The 16474-nt window shown below is 37.6% G+C and overlaps 1 long non-coding RNA gene across 3 annotated transcripts in view; it reads right to left on the reverse strand.

Annotated features, from left to right (window-relative positions):
* LOC111096433 overlaps positions 1-16474 on the reverse strand; it is a 217399-nt gene that overhangs the window by 182698 nt on the left and 18227 nt on the right. For 2 of the 3 annotated variants that reach the window (XR_005361366.1, XR_005361368.1), the window contains exon 2: positions 6936-7026. The exons of the other annotated variant lie outside the window; for it this stretch is intronic. This is a non-coding gene — a long non-coding RNA (uncharacterized LOC111096433). The remainder of the gene's footprint in view (positions 1-6935; positions 7027-16474) is intronic. 3 annotated transcript variants of the gene reach the window in all.

Consider the following 16474-nt stretch of genomic DNA (forward strand, 5'->3'; position numbering starts at 1 on the left):
TGACCACTGAATTTAAGGAGTTCTCCCTTTCATAGGGTCCCATACAAACCTATTTTACTATCTTTACAGAACTTATAGCTTTTTTTGAAATTGGTGTGTAATTTGCTTTCTTGATAATGTATACATTTCCCAACTAAGAGCATAGACCTTACTACTCTTTACTGCTCAATTCCTATAACTGAAAAGCAAAAGAATACAAATAGAAGCTTAATATATAATAGTTGAATGAATAAATCAATGAGAGCTTCAGAAATAAGCACTTCCCTAGAGTCCAAATCATTTCAAATGTGGTATTACCAGTTTCAAGTATGTTTTCTAGATTGACTCATATAGGGAGCAAAGTCTGTGGATAGCTGTGCCTGCATTACTTGCTCTATTGAAAATGTACACTCCTGAGTTTTGCAATAGTGAATTCGGTCACTCATAGACACGTTACAGGCTATATACTAGAAACATTATAGAAGAAAAGCAGGTATCTCCAACACAAACGGTTCCAGTAGTCTTGCTGAAGCACTGCCCTTGGCATAGAAAGGAGGATGCAGAGAAGGAAAAGATAAGTCAGGAAAAAAAAAAAAAAAAAAAGGGAAAAGCCCAGGAACTCAAAACCATTAAACAGGAGAAAATTATCCTTAAATGTTTGTCTAGCACTTGAGATTTGCTTTCCATAATTTTTATTAGTACTGCATGAAATCACTCCAGAGGTCAGTTAGGATGGTTGGACTCATTTTTACAGAGCTGTAAACTGAGACTCTAAGGGCTTAAGTGCTCTGCTCAAAGGAAGTTATCTGCAGCTGCTGAAAAAGAACTCACAAAGATGCTCCCTGCTTTTTTCTTAGCCCACCTAAGCCTACTATACCTCTAAAAGCCACAGAATGAATGGTAGGATGATCATTAACTGCAACAGGTGACCATGATAGATATTTTTTCTGATACTAATTTTACTTATCAGGGCTGACTTGCATTGACCTGAGTAGAGAATATTTATGAACAAGAAATTGTTCATCTGTGAATACCAAGTCCAAATTCCACGAAGAGTGTTTCGTACTTTGGCTGAGCTATGCCAAAAAAGCAATTAGACATTACCCAGTGCTCCTGGGTTTGACCTGTTATTTCTACCAGGTAAGCAGAGGGAATCCACGAAGTTATCTATGGCTAGGTACCTTGGAAATTTTCACAGGCTATTTTTCAAGGTTAACTGCTATTGCTGGTCACCTGTAACAAATAGAAAAAGAAGAGGGAGAGAAATGAGGGAACTGAGAAATAGGGACACAGGAAGGAAGGAAGGAAGGAAGGAAGGAAGGAAGGAAGGAAGGAAGGAAGGAAGGAAGGAAGGAAGGAAGGAAGGAAGGAAGGAAGGAAGGAAGGAAGGGAGGGAGGGAGGGAGGAGGAAGAGGAAGAGAGAGAAAGAAAACTTAGTAGAACATAAGGAAGTTTTTATAAGAGAAAAAAGAAAAAATAAGTTGACCTAAGAGTTTACCCTTTTGCTTTAGTTTTCTAATTTTTAGAAGTAGAAGAGGCTTTGTTTTGAGAAGTTGATCATTTTTCTTCCAGAACTGTGTTCCCAAATGAGAAATAACATTCCATTCTCCTCTACGTCTCCGACAAAGGAGAACTTCACACCCTCGTTCCAAACCACATATTAGAATAATAATATTCTGCCTGAAGTGGAGAATGACTCCCACAGTCCGCCTCCTTGTTCACCACACAAAGACTTTCGCAAAAATATAGTACAAAGCGATATTGTTTGATTATGTTCCCCCCAAATGAGGTAAGTGTCATTTAGTTAAGGGGAAACTGGAAGATCAATTTACAAAACCCATAAATGTGTAAGGATAATGGAAATTTGTTTGCTCTTTTGTAGCTTCTTCCTCCCTCCCTCCCTCCCTCCCTTCTGTGATGTTTACTGCCATTCTTGGACTATGTAAAACAATCAGATTGTGGTCTGGTCACTAATAAATGTCATCTTCAAATGGACATAGAGAAGAAGGCAGACACTGTTGAGAAAACATTGTTTGGGGGCTTGATCTCCTCTGTTGCCCTGATTACCTTACCTGCTTTCCTCAACCTTAAAATCTGCTTCATTTCCTACTTCTGGGATTCTATCCTAAGACATCATCCAATTTTTTTAGGAAAAGGTTGTGGATAAAGCTACACCCACTAAGCAAATTAAAAAATAATACTAATAATAAAACTCCCAAATTTGAAGTGTTAAATAAATTCTAATTTATTTTGTTCAAAATAATATGAAGGCATTTGAATATAGTGACAAAAAATTCAGTACATATGGGAAATCTTTGGATATTCAACGTTAAATGAAAAAAAAAAGGACGCAAAATTGCATCTATATGATTAAAGTATATAGAAAGTGGAAAGAGAAAACAGAATTAAATGTTAAAAGGTAAGTTAAGATTATTCTCTTCTGTTTTCTCTATATTCCAAATTTTCTATGAAGTTAAAATAAATTTTAAGCAGATTTTTTAGTTTAAAAGAGATATGTGATATAAAAGGGTGCACACTTATTCCAATTGTTCCTTTTTCTTTTTAGGTATTTCTTGGAATAGATGTTTGTGGGCAAAAAAACATCTTTGGATTAAGCCAAGTTTCTGTTCTCTGAGCCAGTTGATAAGGGCAGGGATTTAGAAGGAGAAAGAGTTATATAATCAGAATTTTATTAAAACTGTCTGGGATTTTATAGATCATCTGTTTGAAAGCCCCCATTTTATAATAGAGAAACCAAGAAGGGAAAAGTTAGAAAATATAAGGGGCAGACATGTGGGTGGATCCAATAGACACGGTGTGGGTATAATGAAATTTTTGTAGTAGTCATTATTTCAGAGAGCTCTGAATATGCCTAACATTAGGTCTAAGTAGTAGACTACTGCTGTCCAACTCACTCTCCCTGGCCCCACTCTTTCCTAGCCACCTCCAGTTCTTTGCATCAAAAAAGTCTATTTCTCTGGAGAGTCTACAGAACAATATTTACAAAACCCAGAGATGGTAGTGAAGATAGTCATGAGAACTGCCTAAGTACTAGAAACAATGTATGATGCTGTGGGACCCCCTCTGTGCTGGGGCTCCCATTCCCGGATTCTGGATGTGAGGGCTGCTGACTGGCCACTCTGAGTCCCTTTCTGTGAATCATCCTTGGGCAAAGCCACCTCATTTAAGTGATACCCCTCCTGGGCTGGCAGTCTGCACCCAAAGACTGGTTCCGTGGGGGTATGAAAACCCAGGCCTCGTGCCAGGATCTGGGACAGCCGTGAGGGTCATTTCATTTCAGAGCTGCCCATAGGATCAGCCAGGGCTCTGCTGCAAAGACATTATGCTCAAATTCTCCCTGTACCCATCCTGCTATCCTTGCTCCCCAGTAAACCTCCTACACAAGTAAATCTCTGTCTCCAAAGTCTGTTTTCCAGGTCACCCTGGAAATGGCATCCTAAGGAATGACTCTGTACCATCACATGAGAAGCCCATTATAAATCTTAGAGTTCATTTTGACTGAAACTGTGTTATTTTCAACTTATTATTGAAGGTGAAACAAAAACAAGCGTCTGGTTTTAGAATTATACACCCTCCCACTCTTCCCAGCAGCAAAATTAGGTAGAGCTGAACGACTGTCTATTGAATTTTATCAATTTAGGCAACTAATCTTGCTTGAATACTGTTACCCTTAAGAAGCCTTTACACTATTTTTTTCTTTATTTCTACTTTATTCTCTGTTGAAGTTATAAGCACACATGATAGGAATATTAATCTGTGGGTAATCTTTATCTTTCCTACTCAAAGTGTGGTCACTGTACCAGCAGCATGGGAATCACCTGCATTGTTAGAAATGCAGAGTCTCAGATGCCATCTCAGACCTACGAACTCAGAATCTGCGGCTGATCAAGATTCTCAGATGCACATTAAAGACCAACAAACACTAAAATGCTCCACTGTTGTCAAACAACCTGCTAATTCAGACTAAGCATTATCTTAGGGAAGACACGCACTGAACTTGGAAGAATTCAGTAGGAGTCCCAATTGTGCTTCCATCTTATGGAGCATCTTAGGCAAGTAAGTCTTCATTTCCTGAGCATCTATTTGCTCACCCTTCAAAGTTCTTAGAACAATTTGTGCCTTAGAGGATTTTTATGAGAATTTACACTTGATTTTATTCAAACAAATTTTTACTGTGCATCTGTAAGGAGCCAGGCATTGTTTTAAAGTCTCCAGTGCTATGAAGAATAACACAGGTTCAAGTCCTGCCACAAACATGCATTGAGCACGGACCATGCACCATGGTGCTAGAATTGTAGCAATAAAATAGACTCTTTTGGAGCCAACAGCTGAAAATCGGACAAATACTGAATGAATTATCATGAAAAAACTGTCAGTATGACAAAAGAGAAATATAGGTGCTATGAGAGCATACAGTAAGGGAATTAACATTGGCTGAGGAGGGCCCTTCACACAGGCCTGATGGGAAAGGTGCACAGGATGGGGCTAAGTTGGGTGAGACTAAGGAAGCATCTCCTGGAAGAAACGTTATTCACTGAGACTTACAAAATAAATAGGATTAATTCTCATTAATTTTGGAGGTTAGAGTAACACAAACAGGGAGAAGAGCATGAACTAATTTAGGGCTTTGCAAAAGAAAAGTGAACATAATCAACAACACATTTTTGAAGATATCTTTGAATTACAGAGATAGATTAGATTGACAGTACAGACTGTAAATAGTCTCTTGCCCCTCATTCCCTCTGCAGCCCGACCAGCCCAGGTGCTTCCCCATGTGGCCCTGCAATGTGTGCACCTGCTCCACGTGGGAACTGTAAGTTACAAGCTATCTTTTCAATAGCAGATCCTGATCCGCTGGCCCCACCATAGGTGAATAAAAATGAAACCTACATTTTAAAACAGTTACTTCATTTAGCTTTTATAACACTCCTATTGGATGCGGTTCATTTTCCCCATTTTTTGAGATGACAAAGGGGGAATGCATCAATCTCAGAGCCCTCTACTTTGCTAAAGCCAATTTAATGCAGTGGGTAGAACATATATTTCTAGTAAAACAGACTGCCTAGGATCCAAATCCCACCCAGGATGAGCTTGGCAGTAAGCAACGAGCAACCTCAAGAATCTCAGTCGCTCTATACGTAAAAGTTTATTACCCATTCTCACTAACATCTGCAAGTCTAGATACTCTTCAGGGAAGTTCACTTCCCAAGTTCTATTTTGTGACTCCCATCATCTCATCGCATGGCTTTCAGGATCACCAAGACAGGCAAAGAGAGGGCAGAAAAGATTCACAACTATCATGACTATCATAGCCTGGAGATGACACATGTCACACCTATACATAGGCCACTGATCAGAACTCATCATGTAAACTAATTACAAGGAGGCTGTAAAATAGAGCTAAGGACATAGATATTTGATATTACTTTCTGTGACCCACAACTTCTACCACTTTGAAGCTTTTCAACCATGGGCAATATCCTTACCTTCCATCAGCAGATTACAATGTCCCAAGTTCAATCGCTGTTGTATTAAAAAAATCAGTTGTAAATCATCCCTTCCATTTTAAACACATGGACATAATCGGAGCTAAATACGTCATTCCCTTTATAGTGACTCAAGAGTTCCAATATATTTTCTTGAGTTCAATGTCCTCTTTATTTACTTATACTTAGAATATAAATTACTAAAATTAGAATCTACATTGTTTTCATGACCACTTTCAACTTTGTGTTTTGCCTTCCTCTATGCCATTACTTGGAATGTGTTCAGTTTTAAATATATATAATATATATTTAATATATGTAATATATATTATAAGATTATAATATTATATAACATATAATTATTATATATATTATAAGAACAGAATCACACAGAAAATAGTCCCAATATTCTAAAAGGTCTAAAGAAAGCTGGAATTTTTTTAGGATGCCACAGAAATTAAATCAATCTATTATTTTCTTTTTTCAACTATTTTATTTCTCTATCAGCTGCTTCTTTTTACTCCATTATGAGTGTCTTTCCCTGTGTTCTAAGAACCCCCATACAAATGATCTAATTGTTCCAATTAATCATTTTCAAACTGTAGCACCTCTTTGGAACTAAGTCCCAAATGGGGTCCTTTGTAGATCACAACTCAGTCTGCACGTGGCTGCCTTGGTCAAGCACGTTATCCTAGTACAGCCTGCCACAACCAGACTTGTTGAAGGTCTTATAACACTTGGTGCTCCTAACTCACCTCTGGCAGCTTAGCTCAGAAGATAGTTTGGGTAAAGGACAATCTCATCGTTTCATAGATTCCTCTCCAAAATAATATTGTGAATTCTTTTCCATGAAGAAAGCCACATTATTTTCAGTTTACTCTTGGCTTAGTATTCTAGAGAGTAGGAAAATATTGAACCATAGGGTTAGCCACCCATGGCAGAGCTAACAGATGGGTTTTTCAAGACAAAGAAAAATATGTGGAAAACACATCTTCTAGCCATTCTATCTCTGTCACGCGTAGAATTTTTTTTCATAGAATTTTTCTAAGACACCTACAACCTTATACAGATTTTCAGTATCTGTTGTAGTATTGGATTTTCTTAATTTACATTTTGAATTATTATAGAAATGGTACTGTTACCATGACAAAAATGCAAAACTGAGTTATCTTCTCAAACATATAGGTCACCCAGTGAGCACAACAGAAAACTATGATAATTGTGAATTTAAGCAAGAAGAGAAGACAGATCAATTTCGAGCAAAGGGCATGACTAATCTATAAGTAACCTTTAAACCATGGAGCATTATGTAAAATATTAAACGATTTTTTAAAGGGTAAAAAGAAATTGAAACAAAAACTAAAATTTATCTCATAAATTCAGTTTTTCATAAACATAAGAGATACATTAAAGAAGAAAATCTATCAGTTAATTGGTAAACGTATTTACCTTGGTCACTTCATTGCAGTGATAGGTATGACGGGAAGGGATACTGGAAGCAACCTCAGTCCATCACTGGGAATATGGATGAATCAACGTGCTGAATGTATAATATGGAGTGGCAATTAGAAACAAGATATGAGGTTTTGTCAAAGCAACATGGACAGGTCCCCCCCCCCCAAAAAAAAGGAATAAAGAAAAACGTAATGAGAGATACATCATCTGATATTATTTACATAAATTACAAATATGTATATACAAAACAATAAAACACAACCTGAAACAAAAAGATGCACTAGAAAATAGTTGTCTATGCTAGTGGAACTAACACCTCTCAACAAAATATCTAAATAGTACAAAAATTTGCTAAGTCCCATTCAGGCTACTCTATGTGCCATCCTCAGTGGCCCAGAATTGTAGGAGCTAAAATGCCCAAAATAAGGTTTTGGAAGCCCTTCCATTCTGGCTGCCTGTGCTCTAAAGGAAATGGGTGGGGTAGACATAAAAGGGAACAAAGTTGAAACAAATAAGAACAACTCTCTGCACCAAGCAGATACTAGTTTGTCTGCTAAGAACAAAAGAGTATAATTAGCATCTGGCATTGGTTGGGGGACGGGGTGTGGAGAGAAAGGTAGCCCTCCCTGGCCATGACAACATGCTTAGCCAGACTGTATAGACTGTATATTCTTAGCTTATGTGGGGTTTTGTTTTGTTTATTATCTGACCGTCAGCAGGTTCTTTGGAATTCACACCCAAACACCTAGGAAAAGTATTACGGTTAAGAATCAAGCCTTAGCAGCCATTCAGTTAGTTGCTTAAACCTCAGCACAAATCAATCGAAAAGCAATAGACTCAAAACTACATAGAGATGTGGATTAATCATCGACAGCACATCCATCACTCGGTTAGGTTTGGGATTCTGCAAGCCACAAATATCATGTTCCAACAAGTAGGATGTGACACGTAGGCAGGAAAATAAAAGGCAGTTGTGGTACTGAGTATTACAGGTTATCAGAAGTCAGGTCCCAAAGCTTCACACAATTGAAAATGATTAGTGATACTCCCTGTGATAAAGTTTCAGGCCACTAGATGCTGGTAAGCCTAGTAAAGGCAACTTTTCTATAATAGCTAAGGGAAAGTTAGAAGGACCTAAGTAATAGAAAACAGCCAAGACCGATTTGGAAGCTTCCAATCACATAACAAAGCACATTCTTTTTTCAGGGCATTGTGGCCAGGTGGGGGATTGGCTTATGAAAGCAGTCTCTACATGACATGATTTATGGAGAGAACCACAAACTTGCTGACACAATTCCATACAATGGCATGCTGGACAAGTTATATGGCTTTCCAAAGGAGATGCATACAGGATGAGAAACAGAAACAAGATTTTATGATTTAAAAAACAAATCATAGCCTTCCTGCAGTCACATGTCCAACATTTAATCTCTAAATTATTACAACCAGAGGAACCAACATTTCCATTCCTGCAGAATGAGTGACACATGGTTTAATGTTCCTCTCCCCTCCTGGGAATGTACTTTCCCCAAGAGCCCAATGAAAGGAGGCTTGTCTGGTCATATCTCTGGAAAGGGATCATTGACTATGCCAGCTTTGATGTTTATTACCTTCCTACAGTGAAGCTAGAAAAATTATGAAAAAAAAATTTAGAAGCAAAACAAAGACTGTATCTCAATATATTCTCATAGAACTAGTTCTGTTTTGGCAACACTCTTTCTTCTCCTAAGGCCAGGGGTGATATTCAACACATGAAACAATGTGGCACCCACACAGGCCAATCCAACCACATAAAAATCAACTATACTGATGCTGGTGCCTACTGGCATAGCACGGCCTAGAGCCCTGCTGAGGTAACCCTCAAATACTATAGACCGGTTTTCTACTTTGAACTGGGATAAATCCAGAGAGCTTGTTTAGTTTTCCAGAATCAACTCAAAAATCTGGTGAAGGTCCCTGGGGTCCTTTATTGCAGGGATTCCCAAGCCCCTGATGACCATTTGTTGTCCCAGTCAGACTCAACATGCACAAAAGCAGAACAGTCCCACAAAATGACAGGCTACCCCTGGATTTATCCAGAAAGAAAGATATTCACTCCACTTCGCACTCTGATAAGGAAAAAAGAAGGAAAATCCAAGTGCTCATCCCCACTCTGAGCCCCTCTCCCCTGATAGGTACATTCTGGGGCAGGGGCAGGCACCCCAACTCCGCAGTTCCACTTTCCTGTGTTCCCCTACTACTTCTTTCTCCCCTAAAAGGATCCTTCTAAGAAAGCTTGGGCTCTTCCCAGACTACTGGTGGTATAGGAGCCCACAGCCACTTTTTGGGCAAGAGGAAACTCACAAGAGGGACCACAGAATAGGGCTAATGCCCCTATCTCATCCAAGACATTCCAACTCTTAAAGAACAAACAAGCCAAACTTGACATTGATCCTACTAGTACTATTTTTTAATGTAGTATTTTCCACTCCTTTTTAAAATTATAATTAGCACACAGTGTTATATTCGTTGCAAGTATAATGATTCAACAATTCAACATTATCCAGTGTTCATCCAGGTAAGTATACTCTTGATCTCCTTCATCTATTTGACCCTTCCCCCAACCTACCTCCACTCTTGGCAACCACTAGTTTGTTCTCCATATTTATAAATCCATTTTTTGTTTTTCTTTTTTTGTTTTGCTTCTTATATTCCACATATAAGTGAAATCATATGGTATTTGACTTTCTCTGGTTGACTTATTTCACTTAGGATTATACCCTCTAGGTCCACCCATGTTGTTCCATACAAATTTTAGTATTATTTGTTTCACTTCTATAAAAATTGTTGTTGGTATTTTGATAGTGATTGCATTAAATCTGCAGACTATTTTGGATAGTACAGACGTATTAACAATATTACTTCTTCCAATCCATGAGCATGGAACATCTTTCCATTTGTTTGTGTCATGTTCAGTTTCTTTCATCAGTGTTTTATAGTATTTGAAGTACAAGTCTTTTACCTCCTTGGTTAAGTTTACTCATAAGTATTTTATTACTTTTGGTGCAATTGTAAATGAGATTGTTTTCTTAATTTCTTTTACTGATGCTTCATTATTTGTGTGTAAAAATGCAACAAATTTCTATATAATAACTTTGTATCCTAAGACTTCAGTAAATTAATTTATTCAGTTCTAGTAGTCTTTTGGTGGAGTCTTTAGAATTTTCTACATACACTATTATGTCATCCTCAAGGAGTGAAAGTTTTACTTCTTCCTTAACAATTTGGATGCTTTTTTTTTTTTTTTTCTTGTCTGATTGCTATGGCTAGGTCTTCCAGTACTAATGTTGAAAAAAAAATGATGAGAGTAGACATCCTTGCCTTGTAACTGATCTTAGAGGAAAAGCTCTCAGGTTTTCACCATTGAGCATGATATTAGCTGTGAGGATTTTATATATGGCCTTTTATTATGTTGAGGTTATATTCCCTCTACATTTTCATTGAGAGTTTTTATTGTGAATAGATGTTATACTTTGTAAAATTATTTTTTGCATTTATTGAGATGATCATGATTTTTATTATTTTTCTTGTTAATGTAACATATTATGTGGACTGATTGGTGAATACTGAACCACCTTTGCAATACTGGAATAAACTCCACTTGATTGTAATGAATTTTTTAATGTATTGTTGGATTCAGTTTACTAATATTTTGTTGAGGATTTCTGCATCTATGTTCATCAGAGATACTGACCTTTACCTGTTGTGTCTTTATCTGGTTTTGTTAACAGGGTAATGCTGGTCTCACAGAATGAATTTGAGAGCTTTCTTTCCTCTTCTACTTTTTAGAATAGTTTGAGAAGAATAGGTATTAACTCTTCTTTGAGTGCTTTGCAGAATTCACTTCTGATTCCATCTGGTCCTAGACTTTTGTTTTGGTGACTTTTTTATTACTGATCCAATTTCATTACTAGTAATCAGTCTGTTCAAATTTTCTATTTCTTCCTGATTCAATTTTCGAAGGTTATATGTTTCTAGGAATTTATCCATTTCTTCTAGGTTGTCCATTTGGGGGCATATAATTTTTCTTAATATTCTCTTATAAACCTTCATATTTTTATGGTGTTGGTTGTTCTTTCTCCTTCATTTCTGATTTTATTTATTTGAATCTTCACTCCTTATTTCTTAATGAATCTGGCTAAAGGTTTATCAATTTTGTTTAACTTTTCAAATAACCAGCTCCTGGTTTCATTGACCTGCTTCATTGTTGTTTTGGTCTCTAGTTATTTCTGCTCTAATATTTATTACTTCCTTCTGCTGGCTTTGGGCTTTATTATTTTTCTAGTCTCTTCAGGTATAAGGTTAGGTTGTTTGAGATTTGTCTTGTTTCTTGAGGTAGGCCTGTATTGCTATTATATTCCCTCTTAGAACAGCTTTTGCTGCATCCCAAAGATTTTGGATGATTTTCATTTTCACTTGTCTCTATGTATTTTTTTTTATTTCCACCTTGATTTCTTGTTTGACCTAATCATTCATTTTTTTTAAAGATTTTATTTATTCATGATAGTGAGAGAGAGAGAGGGAGAGAGAGAGAGAGGCAGAGACACAGGCAGAGGGAGAAGCAGGCTCCATGCAGGGAGTCCGACGTGGGACTCGATCCCGGGACCCAGGGATCACGCCCTGGGCCAAAGGCAGGCACCAAACTGCTAAGCCACCCAGGGATCCCCAACCTATTCAATCTTTAGTAAGATGTTATTCAGCCCCCATATATTTGCATTCTTTCCATATTTTTTGTGATTGGTTTCTAGTTTCATATCACCATAGTTGGAAAAGATGCATGATATGATTTCAATCTTTAATTTATTAGGGCTTGTTTTGTGGCCTATTCCAAAGAATGTTCCATGTGTACTTCAAAAGAATGAGTATTCTGTTTTTGGATGGAATTTTCTGACTATATCTATTAGGCTAATCTGATCCAATGTATCCTAATAGTACTTATTATTTCAAAGACGTACAGATGCAGTCCTTTCCACACTGCTGGGGAGAACTCTTGTTATTTGTTGGAACACTCAAACAATGTTTTGAGTATACACACTCATGAAATCATATGTACTTACAGGAGAAAGTTGTACTGTCACTGTTCACTAATACATATTTTACAGTGTAACCCTACTTATAGAGGGTTACATCCCAGTAATCCCATATAACTTGAAAATATCTTAAGTCAAAAGTAAATTTAATAAACCTAACATCATAGCTTAGCCTAACGTACCTCAAATGTGCACAGAACATTGTTATTAGCCTACAGTTGGGCAAAATCATCTAACACAAAGCCTAGTTTATAATAAAATATCAAATACCTCATGTAACTTATGTAATAATTATTAAAAACAAAAAACGGAAGGGTTGCAAAAAACAAAACAGGTATGAATACATGTTTCTGGTTGTTTATCCTCATGATCTCATGGCTGACTGGAGCTGTGACTCATCACCACTGCCCAGCATTATGAGACAGTATCATACTGTGTATCCTACCCCAGGAAAGGATTACAATTCAAAATTTGAAGTATAGTTTCTATTGAATGCATATAACCCTTGCAGCATCACAAAGTTAAGAAATCATTATTTAAACCACAGTTAAGTTGGGGACCATCTGTCATATTTTCTAAACATTTCTATATGAGGACACTCATATACGTTTAGAGAACTACATATATAGTAGCTGAGAACACAGGCTAGAGCCAGACTTCTATCCTGGCTGGTCCACTTAGTGGCTATGGAATCTTGAGTCAACTTCTTAACCTCTTCAGGTTTCAGTCTCCTCATCAATAAAATGAGAATAGGAAGTCTAACATCATAAGATCCTTGGGAAAATTAAACAATTTCAATACAAAAGGTGCTTAGAGTGATACATATAGTAGGCATTCTGTAATTAATAAACGGGATATATTTTCACAGCACAGACAAAACGGTCAGTTGATTCTGATAAGCCAAAGCAAGAATCGTCAGACTTTCTAGAATCCTACAGATTGTTTTTTGTAAAGATGTTCACAATTTACCTGACTGGTTTGTCATCATGGACTTAGGGATTTATTCAACAGATACTTCTTGAGAGATAACTATATGCCAGACCCTGTGCCAGTAGCTGAGAATATTAAAAGGAATGAGGTGTGGTCCTTGCCACCATAAAGTTTACAATCAAGTGGTGGAGATAGACATATTCACATAATACAACACAAAGAGTGGTTTTAGATGGGGCACAAGAAAGGAATTAACCCTCATCAAGGAGCCAAAATGATATATGTACCCAAACACCTCTGAATAGTGGCACTGGGCGGTCAAAACTTATATATGATACAAAACTAGACTCATCATACCTATGAGGCTTCATTTCCACTGATGAGAGAAGCAAAACCTAGATCCTATTTCAAAGTAATTTACACCTTTCTTTTTAAGTTTAATCTCTTCTGGGGGATCCCTGGGTGGCGCAGCTGTTTGGCGCCTGCCTTTGGCCCAGGGCGCGATCCTGGAGACCCGGGATCGAATCCCATGTTGGGCTCCCGGTGCATGGAGCCTGCTTCTCCCTCTGCCTGTGTCTCTGCCTCTCTCTCTCTCTCTCTCTCTCCTGTGTGTGTGTGTGACTATCATGAATAAATAAATAAAATCTTTAAAAAAAATAAAATAAATTAAAAAAAAAAAGTTTAATCTCTTCTGGGTAGTCAAATTCCAGGTTTTCCCCCAACATCATTCTCCTGTCCCTAAGGGACTTATTAATTGTCCTGACATTAGACAAAGACTATCTAGCTCTTGCTTAGTGTCTGAGAACCAACCACATCCATCAACTGCACCAAACTCTGTGATGCCGGTATCTGTGGTCTGATTCCTTAGCATAGAGGTGACAGCTTTTGGGTAGCTTGGTTTCTCTGCCAGTAGCCTCAATCTCTCACCTCAACACTCATATACAAAACCGACATTCTGAGATTTAGCTACATGCATCCACATGCGGCCCTTGCTTTGGACTACCCAATCCATAATTTCCAGTTTAAGGTGTGGCAGCTTCCTGGCAGACAGGCTATTTTCTAATTCTTAAACAGTGTCCTTTGCTTCAAATTTTAAGAACTTTCCTGAATCTGAAGGACAACTTGAGAATGGGCCAACTCAGGCCTGGTTATCTTATACACACATAACACCATAATTTCTGTTCTACCAAGGATGTTCCTCTTAATCATCTCCATTCAGAATTTGAGGCAAGATGTGAGTACCAAGTTCCCTTTAATCATTGATGTTAAAGTCAGGTGAGGTCTCTAGCCCACCCAGGGCCACGAACCAGACCCAATTCAGGACTCAGGATTCTTGCTTTCTTCTTACTCTTTCTCTCCAGGTTCCTCCCAACCAGTTTTGTTTTGTTTCCTTCCAATGTATTGGAAAATGAACTTTGTGCTCCACTCTGCATATTCTGTGTTCTGTGGCTTATAGTAAATTGTTCTTCCTTCAGTCCTGTAACTTCTTAATATTTTAAAGGAATAGTTAATATTTAAAGCAAAGCTTCTGGTTTCTCTTTCAATGTATTACAAGTGAATGCCTTGGCTTTTCACAACTGTTGTCTCTGAAATTAGCTTCAAGAGCGTGTTTTGGAATTCAAAAACTGAACATTGTCTCCTTTGTTCTTAGCTGGGTCCTGCCCTCCCCCTGAAGCAATGGATATCATGACTCAGTGGGCAGAACTATAAAGCCAATGAACTAAAGGAAATTAAAAATACAGAAGAGAGAGTTTCAAAACCATGCCTTCTTTGCCCCAAAATTTTAAAAAGAAAATTAATTCCAAAAGATCGGGTAACAAAATAGCATTGAGTACTTCTGTTCTCCAATACACCTTTGCAATCCTGTGGCCTAGAGCATATCATAGGAATATAAAGCGTTCTTAAAACGCAAAAGCATTCTCAAACAGGTGAAGCTGTAACATCACCCTGATTCCAGGGTGGGTGAACATTCCAACTGCAGCAAAAAGAAGGCTTTGCCACTCCCTGCAATAAGCAAGGTTGTTCTGGAGGTGAGGGGAAGGACAATGGGGGAGGTTGATATAAATCACAGAAACTGTGGATTTAAAAAAAAAAAAAATTCTTGTGTGACTGTCCATGAGCTGATCATTCAAAATTACCTAGCTATAGTTTCCACTAACAACCTTAGACTTTAAGAACCATTGTTCTAGCTCTCTACAATTAGCTAAATGTGTTCCTGCCCTTTTTTTTTTTTTTTTTTTTTTTTACTTTCTCTATGAAGTAGTTACTGGAACCAAATTTCCATTTGAAAAATCCAAGGCCCTCTGACTTTCTTAAAGCCAAATAGTGCTAGTGATAGAAAACAAGTTCAGACCTCCACACTCCACATTGAAGGGGCTATTTACATTCTTTATCCTTATAAATGCTGCTCCCTAATTCTCTTCTTTTCTTAAAATCATTCCCCATTTTTATCCCATGGCTTATAATTATTTGCTTATGCTGTTTATTCTTCCCAAATATCGACAGACTGCAATTATCACTAATTCATGCAAGTTCCTTCCCACACAGTGTATTGCATGGCCTGCTCATCCTGAATGTCAAGTCATCAGCCATTTCATCTGTATGATTCATCTGTCCCCTGAAATCACCTCTAATTTTGAGGAAGCTTGCAGTCTTTACAGAACTCACATGAGTTCTTTTAGTTACTGTTCATTCCCTAAAGAAGATACTCTTTTATCACTTTCCAACTCCCACTCAAAGTATCTAATGTCTCAAATCTTCCACTGCCCAGGTCATTCCCCCTAAGACTCTCCTTTCCCAGGAATGCCCTATGTGTAAGTCAAATCTCACCACCCATCATCTTAGCAAAATGTAGCACCAGCTATTTTAATTTAGCAAATTAAAAGTAACAGCTCTATAATAATTAACTTCCACTGCATTGTAACCCCAAAATTTAATGGTTTTAAAAAACCATTTATTTAGCTGACAATTCTGCAGGTCAGCAGTCTGGGCTGTGCATAGCTGCACAGTTCTGGTCTTGGCCGGACTCAATCAATGCATCTGTACTCAGCTGCCAGGTCAGCTGGGAACCAGTTGGTCTAGGATGACCTCAGCTGGAATGGCTGCCTGGACTTGTTCACAAAGCAAGAGAGCAGAGAGAAGATATAGGCTTGGAACTGATACACCATCATTTTTGTCACATTCTATTAGCCAAAGCAAATTCTAAAACCAGACAAGATCCAAGGATTGTGTAAAGAGACTCTTGATATGAGATGCTGCAAAAATGCAATGAGGTGATTTTTTTTTAAGCAAACTACCAAAATATCTGTGGCAAAAATTGGTCCAACCACAAACTTTATTAAGTTTGACTACATGACCTACTCTGCTAGGCACCCTTATGTGAATATGTATTTAACTATTTCCTAACCAACGTATTTACTTGGCAAAAGGAAATGATCTAACTAAAAGGAGTTTAACTCCATTAAGTTTGCCCAACGTTACTAAGGTATCTAATGCTAGGCACTGTGCTAGTCATGAAAATATATAGGCAAATAA

The sequence above is a fragment of the Canis lupus genome, chromosome 6 (assembly GCF_011100685.1).
Source record: "Canis lupus familiaris isolate Mischka breed German Shepherd chromosome 6, alternate assembly UU_Cfam_GSD_1.0, whole genome shotgun sequence".
Taxonomy (NCBI): Eukaryota; Metazoa; Chordata; class Mammalia; order Carnivora; family Canidae; genus Canis; species Canis lupus.